General features: G+C 47.5%; 1 pseudogene; it reads left to right on the top strand.

Moving 5' to 3' along the window:
- Positions 1-6,731: 6,731 nt before the first annotated feature.
- Positions 6,732-7,182, top strand: LOC112934422 (U1 small nuclear ribonucleoprotein C-like; annotated as a pseudogene).
- Positions 7,183-9,957: the final 2,775 nt, after the last annotated feature.

Below are 9,957 nucleotides of genomic sequence, written 5' to 3'. Positions count from 1 at the left end.
GCGCCGGCCACGCCCCCGCGGCACGCCCCTCCTCCGCGGGGAGCGGCGCGGCCAATCGCAGCCCGGAGCCTGCGGGATCCGCCAATAGACGCCCGGTTCCCCCGAGCAGAGCCCGCCCCTCGCGCCGTCCTGGCCAATAGGAGGCCGCGTCTTCTTCGGCCGGCCTTCTCCTCTCGCCTGCACGGCTCGGCTGCTGCAGGCAGGGGAGCGGGGTCCTGCGGGCACGAGGTCCCGCGGGGCGCTCTCCCCGGGATGCAGGATGCAGGTCGCGGCCTCAGTCGTGCATCCCTGCGTTCATTTGGCGCGGGGCACGCGGCGGTGTTGGAGGAGCGGTCCCACGGTCTGTGACTGTGCGCGGACGTGTGACCGAGGCCCGAACAGGTGCCTCTTCTCCTCCCCCGCCCCCCGGCCCCCGCCCCCGGGTAACAAGCGCAAGAGGGGAAGGGCTCCAGCCCGAGGGGTTGGGGGCGACTCCAGGGGGGAGGTGGGACTTAGGCAGGCTCGGGGAGGGCGGATGAGCCCGGAGCCACCCAGAGGCTCTGAACAGCCAGGTCCCGTGGGACATCCGTGATGGAGACCAAGGGGAAGAGGGAGCCAGCGGTGGAAGGCCGGGATGCTTGTCCCAGCGGAATCCAGGCTGGGATGGGGCGGGGGGGGGGGGGGGGGGGTCACGCTGTGCCCGTGTTAGATCCCTTCCTCCTTTCTGATCCTTTTGCTCAGCAGCGCTTTGGGCAATCTGGCTTCCACGCAACGCCTCCACTAGTTTATCAAACAAGTCTGTAAAGGCCTGAACCCCAGGTGTGGATAACGTCCTTCTCAGGGAGCTCCTGGGCCGCAGGCAGTTAGGACGTAAAGACTTGTTGAGTTTTCTTGAGCCTGTCCTGATAGCTACAGGTTGTGTCTACACAGGGGGTCACAAACTTTTGGCAGCAAAAGCAGAGACTAGCCCCCAGATAGGTTTTGTTTGGGCAGCACATTGACTTTATTTGCTTTTGTTTTGTTTTGTTTTTTTTTTTTAATAAAAATTAAATCCCATGAGCACCACTTGTGTATTAATCAATAGCCAGCCTCTTCACACATTTGTTACCTGCCTGATATCAGAAGGCATTTGCGTAGGGTGATCCTTGGTCTTTCCTGAATACACCAAAGACCTCTGGGAGAGTCACCTAACCCCAGGGGCTGAGACTTGGGTCTTTTCTCCAGCCAAGACATTCAGCTGGACAGAGAATCCGGCCAAGTCCAAATAGGCAACCAGGTCAAATGGAGAATCAGGACATCAAATCAAAATGAAGGGAACGTAAAGAAAAAAAAAATCAAGGCCAAATAAATAGTCTAAAAAAAAAAAAAAAACAAGACAAAACCCAAAGAAGTTATGGGTGGTGGAGTTTGAGATAAGCAGACTATGGGCAGAAGTAATTTTGAGCTTAGTAAAAGACCAATATAGTCCACCCACTGTGTGTCAGGTCCCAGGTTAAATCCTCCCACCTTCCTCAAGCCCACCCTTATCTCAACCAGACCTGCACTGGCCCTCTTTTGAACTCTGCAGCACTTGGTATGTACCTTTTCCATGGCCTTTATCATTTTCTACCCTGTATGGTTTCCTCTTCAAAAGAGGGGGTAGGATGGATGACTCTCAAGGTTCCTTTCAGCTGTAATTTTCTGTCGAGCATCTTTTGTTTTTGCCTGACAAGTAATCTTTCCTTAAGGAACTTCCTGAAATCCCCTGAAAGGGGGAAAATGGGCCATCACCTACAGATGTGGACTTGGGGGCAGATAAAATAATTCATGAGACAGAGCTGTCCTCTTTTGAGGAGGGGATGAGTGAATTTTTTTTGTTGTAGGACAGATGGTTGCATTGGGCAGACTGAAGGATAGACCATCATGGAGTATCTATTGGCTACCCACCATCTGAGTATCCTTCAAATGTGAGGGAGCCTCCTTTACACTCAGTCTTCGAAGGAGTCTGGGCCTTTCCTCCCACAGTAGGAACCAGTAGGTCTAGTAGAAGCTTCAATAGAAACCAGAACCCTCCTTGCCTACTGGTAGCTAGCACACAGGCACATGACCTAGAGTAGAACAAGTCAATGGTCCTACCCAAAACAATCTTGAGTGGATAACTAATATCACAAGAATTGAAAAGCAATTCATAGTGGCATTAAAAGTTCACACATGTACCCTAACCAGAGTGCTAGAACAGCATGGCTCTGGCTCCATGCCCCCAAGTCCACATCTGTACCTGATGGTTCATTTTTACCCTGACTTTCATCATCATCCTATCTCAGTGTTGTAGTATGCAGACTACAATTTAAAAGAAACCATCACTCATATACTGAAAATACAATAATGAAGGGAGATGAAGAGAAAGGACCATAGCTAAAGATCTACACTCATTCGTGACACAGGAAAAAAACCCCAAAAAACAAAAAACAAAAAACAAAACAAAACAAATACCAGGAAAGGCTACAATCCTCATTTTTGCAACTGGTCATGAAGCTCTATTGGCATTTATCATTTGCCCTCTCCACTCCTCCTCATTCCAGGTTCCCCTTACCTTCAAGCTGACCAGGATTCTTTGCCCATTGGGGTAAACCAAATCTTTGTGCTTGAGGAGTCTGTCCTAGGGGGCCTCCCTGCATGTAATGTGGTACGTTCCCATTAGCTTGTATTTCTGGCATGCTAGTGATGAGGTGCCCTTGGAGACCTCCTGGGCTCCAGTCATACTCCTCCTGCCATTGCCTCCAGTCTATCCCCTTGTTGGTCAGGTCTGGTCATCAGCCAACATTGCAGCTCCCAGGAACACGAGAGAACCATTTCAGTCTCAGTTTCCAGCCAATGGGAACCATTGTTAGAGGCTCTGCTGTGAACACTGCCCTTAAGTATCTAAACCAACTGATGAAAAGAAAGGGAAGCATCTATTTTGGAGATTCATTAGGTATAATTTGAGAGGTGCCACACCTACTTTCACCAGCTGGTTCCCTGACATCTGCCTCCTGTGGAGGAAACTGTAGTGGCCCTTGGCTCAGAGTATGCACTTTAGCCAGAAGGACAATACTACAAACTCTCAGCAGGCACTTTAACTAATCTTGTTTTAATTACATTTTTTATGTTATTAAAGTAACACATACACCTATTTTTTTTCAAATCATGTAGTACTACAAAACTCATAAGCCTTCTAAGAGTCTACTGCCCATTTTTTTTTTTAAGATTTTATTTATTTATTCGTGAGAGACAGAGAGAGAGGCAGAGACACAGGCAGAGGGAGAAGCAGGTTCCATGCAGGGAGCCCAACGTGGGACTCGGTCCCAGGTCTCCAGGATCACAGCCTGGAAGGCAGCGTTAAACCACTGAGCCACCCAAGCTGCCCTCTACTGCCCATTGAACCCCTTAATCTCCTTTATTAGAGGCTTTCATTTTCAAATTTTTAACTTTCTCTTCTGTTATTTCCATATTTTTAAATAATGTACTTGTTATTTTTTGGTTTATGAATATGAGACCCAATCTGCTGACTTTTTATTGTGTTAGATGAGGACTTAGCCCTATTATAGCTCCTTTCCTATTTTCTCTCATCCACCTTAAATTTGGTATATCACAATTTTCATAATTAAGTCAGTAGATACCTTTGATATCATGATCTGGTAAATATTGTTTACAGAGGAGTTCTACATAGTGGTATGTTTCCTTTCTCTTATAGCTTTTTGTTTTTCCTGGAGCTAATGATTTTTTTTTTTACCCGCATAGATTTCATTGTATCTCCTCTTATTTTTTCCATTAGATGTGACATATTTCTACCAGTACTTTGTTTGAAATGCTCACATTCACCTACCATTCCCATTTTCCCCCAGATGATTTCTTTCCTAAGAAATCATCCTTCCTTGCTTTCCTTCTGAACTCCTGCTGTAACTTTAACCTATTCCTTATGCCTGCTATACTGTCATTTCCCCTCAGTAGAAACACCTGTTATTTCTGGTGCAGGAGGATCCAAGATTCTTTGGGATAAACAAAACAGCATCCATATAAAACAACCACAGAACAAAATAATAATCAAACCTTTTTAGCTAAAGAGAATACGACCAAAAAGCAGAGGAAAACTGCATCACAGCTCTCTCAACATGGATTAAATATCATTTATCAAGCAACAGCAGCTATAAAGAATATTAAAAAAATATTTAAAAACTCACAGTAGAAAACGGCAAAATGAGGATTGACTGAGTTCAGGAAAGAAAAAAGCGATCTTGAGATATGAAAACTAAATTATATGGCGTCTAAGGGAAAATAGGCTAGACTAAGGACTCAGTAAAGGATACTGAGAAAAAAATGTATGAGTCAAGAGAACCAAAAGTAAATCTGGAAAGGAAGTAAAAATATCAGAGAAAAAGTGAGAGATAACGGAAGATAGACAAAAAGCCAATGTATCTATCACCAGAGTCCCCAGAGAAGAAAACCATGCCAATAAAATGAAGCTGTAATACAGGGAAATTTTCTGGAAATAAAATAAGACGTGAATCTTTGGAAGGAACCAAAGGTACAGGGAAAAGATGGATTCAAAAAAAATTTTTTTTTAGTTTTTATTTATTTATGATAGTCACACAGAGAGAGAGAGAGGCAGAGACACAGGCAGAGGGAGAAGCAGGCTCCATGCACCGGGAGCCTGACATGGGATTCGATCCGGGGTCTCCAGGATCGCGCCCTGGGCCAAAGGCAGGCGCCAAACCGCTGCGCCACCCAGGGATCCCAAAAAGATGGATTCAAGATCATCAGCCTGAGGGAAAGGAAATTATCATTTTGCAAATCATCTGATCAAAACCAAAAGGAAATATCATTTCACATCCACTAGGATGGCTATAATCAAAAAGACAGATGGGGTGCCTGGGTGGCTCAGTCCAGTAAGTATCTGCCTTCGGCTTAGTCAGGATCCCAGGGTCCTGGGATTGAGCCCTGCGTCGGCCTGCTTCTCCCTCTCCCTCTGCCCGCCACCCCCCCCCCCCCACCTTGTGCTCACTCACTCTTTGTCTCTCTGTCAAATAAATAAATAAAATCTTAAAAAAAAAAAAAACAGGTGTCGGTGAGGATATGGAGAAACTGGAACCCTCATTCATGCATTGCTGCTAGGAATGTAACATGTTGTAGCCCCTTTGGAAAAGACTGGCAGCTGCTCAAAAGGTTAATCATAGACTTACCATATAACCCAGCAATTCTACTCCTGGGTATATCCCAAGAGAGATTAAAACACGTGTTCCCACTCATACCCGTACATGAATGTTCATAGCAGCATTGTTTATAATAGCTAAAAAGTGGAAACAACTCTAATGTCCATCAACAGAAGGAAAGATAAACGAAATGTGGCATATCCATAAAATGGAATGTTATCTGGCATTAGAACGGAATGAAGTGCTGACGGGAGCCAGCACAACATAGATGAGCCTTGAAAACCTCACACCAGGTGAAAGAAGCCATTCACGGAAGACCACATACTATGTGACTCCATTTATACGTGTCCAGAACAGGCAACTCTGTGGGAACAGAGAGTAGATGAATAGCTGCCTAGGCCGAGGGAGTTGGGGGAATGGAAAGGAAACACTAAACGAGTAATGTTTTTTTTTGGGGGGGGGGGGGGTGATGAAATCTCCTAAAATGGACTTTGTTGGTTGATCGCATAACTCCGCGAATAAACTAAAAACCATGGAACTGTACCCTCTAAGTAAGCGAACTGTATAGAAAGTGAGTTATGTGCCAATAAAGCTTTAGAAGAAAAAAAGGATACAGGAGTCAGCTTGAAAGAGTTTCTCACTGGCCAAATTTGGGACAATTTGCACATCAAAAGAATAAAGCTAATTGATTATAATGCAATATTTTTTAAAACATAAGTTCATCATAATTCTAAAACAAAGAAGCAGAACATAAGAAAAATAGGGAGAAAAAGAAAAGTTCATTGTTGCAGAGTAATAAATGTAGAAGGGATGATAGATTAGACAGTCAGCATTTGCAACCCCACTTGCAACCCCAAGTGTAATCATTACGAAGCAAGTCCAAGATCAAGTCCTGAATGCTAAACTACTGGGAGGAAGGGTGTTGGGGAGCAGGATATTCCACACGGACTCCCAGTATCACCCCCTAGATGACTAATGACAAGAGGGAGGTTACATGTTTGTAAAGGAGAAATCAAGCAGCTCCCAAACATCATACATCGCTAACAAGGGCTCCACCAGACCTGTGCCTCCTAGGTATTCTCTCCAAAATTGTTTAACCTAACTTCCTGCTTACAAAATAACACAGTGGATAGGAGAAGTTAAACATCACCTTCGGAGAATAATCACCTCCACAATACGGGGTGTCCTACAAAACAATTGGCCTGGACCCTCCAAAAATGTCAGCAGTATGAAAAGTCAGAAACAAGGTGGTATTGGGGAGAACCGTTTTTAGATGAAAATGGACCACATAGATCAAATGATCAAAAACAATATTGGGACCTTGACTAGACACCAGGGCAGAAAATAAAAAAGCTATAAAAAAAAATACTCCGGGGAAAATTGGGGTGAAGTGAGTTTGGGCTGATACTAGATGGTATTACAGCACTACTGTTAAATAGTGTGACAATGATTATGTAGGAAAATGTCCTTATTCTTAGATGAATGCTGCAGTAGAGGTGAAATGTCTTCACACCTGTAACTTATTTTTGATTGTTTAATCAAAAAAGTGTGTGTGAAGGAGTAGCCAACGGCCTGCAGAGCAACATGCCTAAGTTTTATTGTGATTACTGAGACACATACCTCACCCATGACTCTCCATCTGTGAGAAAGACACACTGCAGTGGAAGGAAACATAAAGAGAATGTGAAAGACTACTATCAGAAATGGATGGAAGAGCAGGCTCAGCTCGATGGCTGAAAACCGCTGCATTTCAACAAGAAAAGATACCTCCTACTCCATTCTCTGCTCCTCCTCCTGCAGGGGCAATGATCCCACCTCCCCCCAGTCTCCAGGGTCCTCCTCCCCCTGGTATGTGCCAGTGCCCCATATGGGGGGGCCCTCCCATGATGCCAATGATGGGGCCTCCTCCTCCTGGGATGAGGCCACATGCCAATGATGCCTGGGCCCCCAGTGATGAGACCTCCTGCCCGTCCCATGATGGTGCCCACTTGCCAGGAATGACTCGACCAGACAGATAAGGAGAGACAGGAACCTCTTTATACTCACTTTATATTACTTGTTCTACTTCACCAGGAGATCACGGTGCTGTGACTCTGGGCATTTTCTAACAGCGTGACAAGGAAGACTTGCTCCCCCTTCCTATCAGCGAGAGAATAGTTTTTGCAGGGGAGTAGTGAGACAAAAAAAAAAAAAGGCAATGTTCATTTGTATTGTGACATGTGAAAATAAAATTGTAAACTTTTAGTTAAAAGAAAAAGTATGTGTGTATGTGTGTACATATACACGTGTGTTATGTATACAAGTGCATCTACAGAGATATATCTATATCTACAGTTGATCTTTGAACAACAGGGTTTTTAAAAATTTTTTTAAAGATTCTATTTATTTATGAGAGACAGAGAGACAGAGAGAGACAGAGACAGAAGGAGAAGTAGGCTCCTCACAGGGAGCCCGATGTGGGACTCGATCCCCGGACCCGGGATCATGCCTTGAGCCAAAGGCAGACCCTCAACCACTGAGCCACCCAGGTGTCCCCAAACAACAGGTTTGAACTGCGTGCATCAGTTTATCTGTGCAGACTTTTCTTGGTACAGTACAGTACCATAAATGTATTTTCTCTTCCTTATGATTTTCTTAAATAACACTTTCTTTTCTTTAGTTTATTATAAAAATACCATATATAATGCATATACAAAATATGTGTTCATCGACTGTTTATATTATCTTTAAGACTTCTAATCAATAGCAGGCTATTAAGTTTTGGGGGAGTCAAAGGTTTACATGGAGGGGTTCCTGGCTGGCTCAGTCAGTCAGTAGAGCATAAAACTCTTGACTCCAGGGTTGTAAGTTTGAGCTCCACATTGGGTGTAGAGATTATTTAAAATCTTTTTTTTTTAAGATTTTATTATTTATTCATGAGAGACATATAGAGAGAGGGAGAGACACAGGCAGAGGGAGAAGGAGGATCCATGCAGGGAGCCGGATGTGGGACTCGATCCCAGGACCCCGGGGTCACAACCTGAGCCAAAGGCAGACACTCAACCACTGAGCCACCCAAGTGCCTCAAGATTACTTAAAAATCTTAAGAAAAAAATAGTTCCGGAGTTTTGATGGCAGCATGGGGATAGGGCTGGGTTGGCATCCCTAGGCCCCTACCTCGTTCGAAGGTTCGCTGTGTTTCTGTACCTGTAGCTTTGGCTACATACAGGGGAAGAGGAGCAAATGTGGCCAACGGTCAGCAAGCAATGAGACTGCGGCTTGCAGCCTCTGACACAGCAGTCCACGCCGCCCACCCCTCCCTCCTACGACTCCCACCCTCGTGTCAGCAGTTTCCCCGGAGTGTGAGCGAGACTGATTTCAGTCTTCGGCTTCCAGCACCTGCCACGTGGCAGAGATGGTGGATGTGGCTTCGGTGGCTTCGTTCTGGGACGTCCCGCCTGCCTCGCCGGCTCAGATGGGCGCTGGCAGCTGCCGCGAGCTGCCCCACAGGTGCCGAGGAGGAGATGACCGGACTCGATCCTGAGGCCTCCAGGATCATGACCTGGGCCAAAGGCACACGCTCAACGGCTGAGCCACCCAGGCGTCCCCGTCTGCATCTCTTTGAAGCCGCAGAGAGATGATCTGAGAGTCTGGCCACCGTGTCATAGAGGCTGTCCTGGCTGGCCAGGGCTTCGGAGGGGCTGGATTGGCCGCCAGCTCGGGTGCCCTCGTCACTGGGGCCCCTTCTCTTCCGTTCGTTTGCCTTTGAGGTGGTACCTTCTGCAAAGGAGCCCCTACCTTGGGGCCTCTGGCGGGCATATCGAGGCTTCTGGAAGGAGACAGTGTAGACAGGAACGCCGCTGGCTTCTACACTGCGACAGACATAAGCCATGTGCAGGGGACAGACAGCAAGGTTGGTTTGGGACAAGAAGCGAAAGACGGTGTCCAGGCAGCGCTGTTCAGTCAGCTGGGGCGTGGAGCCGAAGCCCCCGAGTCCGGGTCGCTGGCCACGCCGCCGAGGGGGTCAGGGCACAGGCGGGAGAGGGGCTTCCCCGGGCCCGGAAAGACCCTAAGGCTGGAAAAGCCTTTGCTGTACCACCATCTGCTCGTTCAACCGTCTTCACCGAAACTTCAGAAATTTGCATCTGGAATAAACGAGGGGGGTGACTGGGGTGAATGGGTCGTGCACACCGTGTGCCGGCGGGCTGTGTCGGCCTCTCGGTGCGGCCCGCAGGCTGCGCACGGAACGTTCACGTGGTGACATTGCCTGCTCAGGCTTCTCAAGGCGGGAGGCCCTCTGGGACGCCAGGTGGCACTTCCCGGTCTCTCCCTTCCGCAGCCAGCGCTGGGCAGCCGGGCTCTGTGCGGTCCTTCCCCCAGGAGGTCTGGCCGCTGGGAGGCTGTGTGCAGAACCCTTTCCTTCCTGCCTTTGTTTTCCAAGCCGAAACCCCCTGAGGTGATTTAGTGACCGGGCCACAGGCCTGGGAGACAGGAAATGGCTGGGAGGGAAGGCCAAGCAGCAGTGAATCTTCCCCAGGCAAGAGGCCCCCAGGCTGCTGGGGGAGGGGCCCTGGGTCGGGTGCCAGGGAGGTGGCCAGACCTCAGAGAGGACTGGCCCCCCCAGGCATCCGGGCGGCACCCTGCGGAGCTGTTAGAGCTGCGGGAAGTGGGAAGCGGCCTGCAGAAGGTGGAGGCCTCCACTGCAGGTCTTCCCAGGACCTCCCCAGGATGGCCTGGGCCACAGCTTCCTGTTGGCTTGTAGTTGAAACCAACTCATTTAGATAATTTATCCCATTATGGTTTTTTTTTTTCATTTTATTTACTTATTCAT

Source organism: Vulpes vulpes, chromosome 16, assembly GCF_048418805.1.
Source record: "Vulpes vulpes isolate BD-2025 chromosome 16, VulVul3, whole genome shotgun sequence".
Lineage (NCBI taxonomy): Eukaryota > Metazoa > Chordata > Mammalia > Carnivora > Canidae > Vulpes > Vulpes vulpes.
The sequence above is the reverse complement of the archived record's forward strand: the minus strand, read 5'-3'. Positions and strand labels throughout refer to the sequence as shown.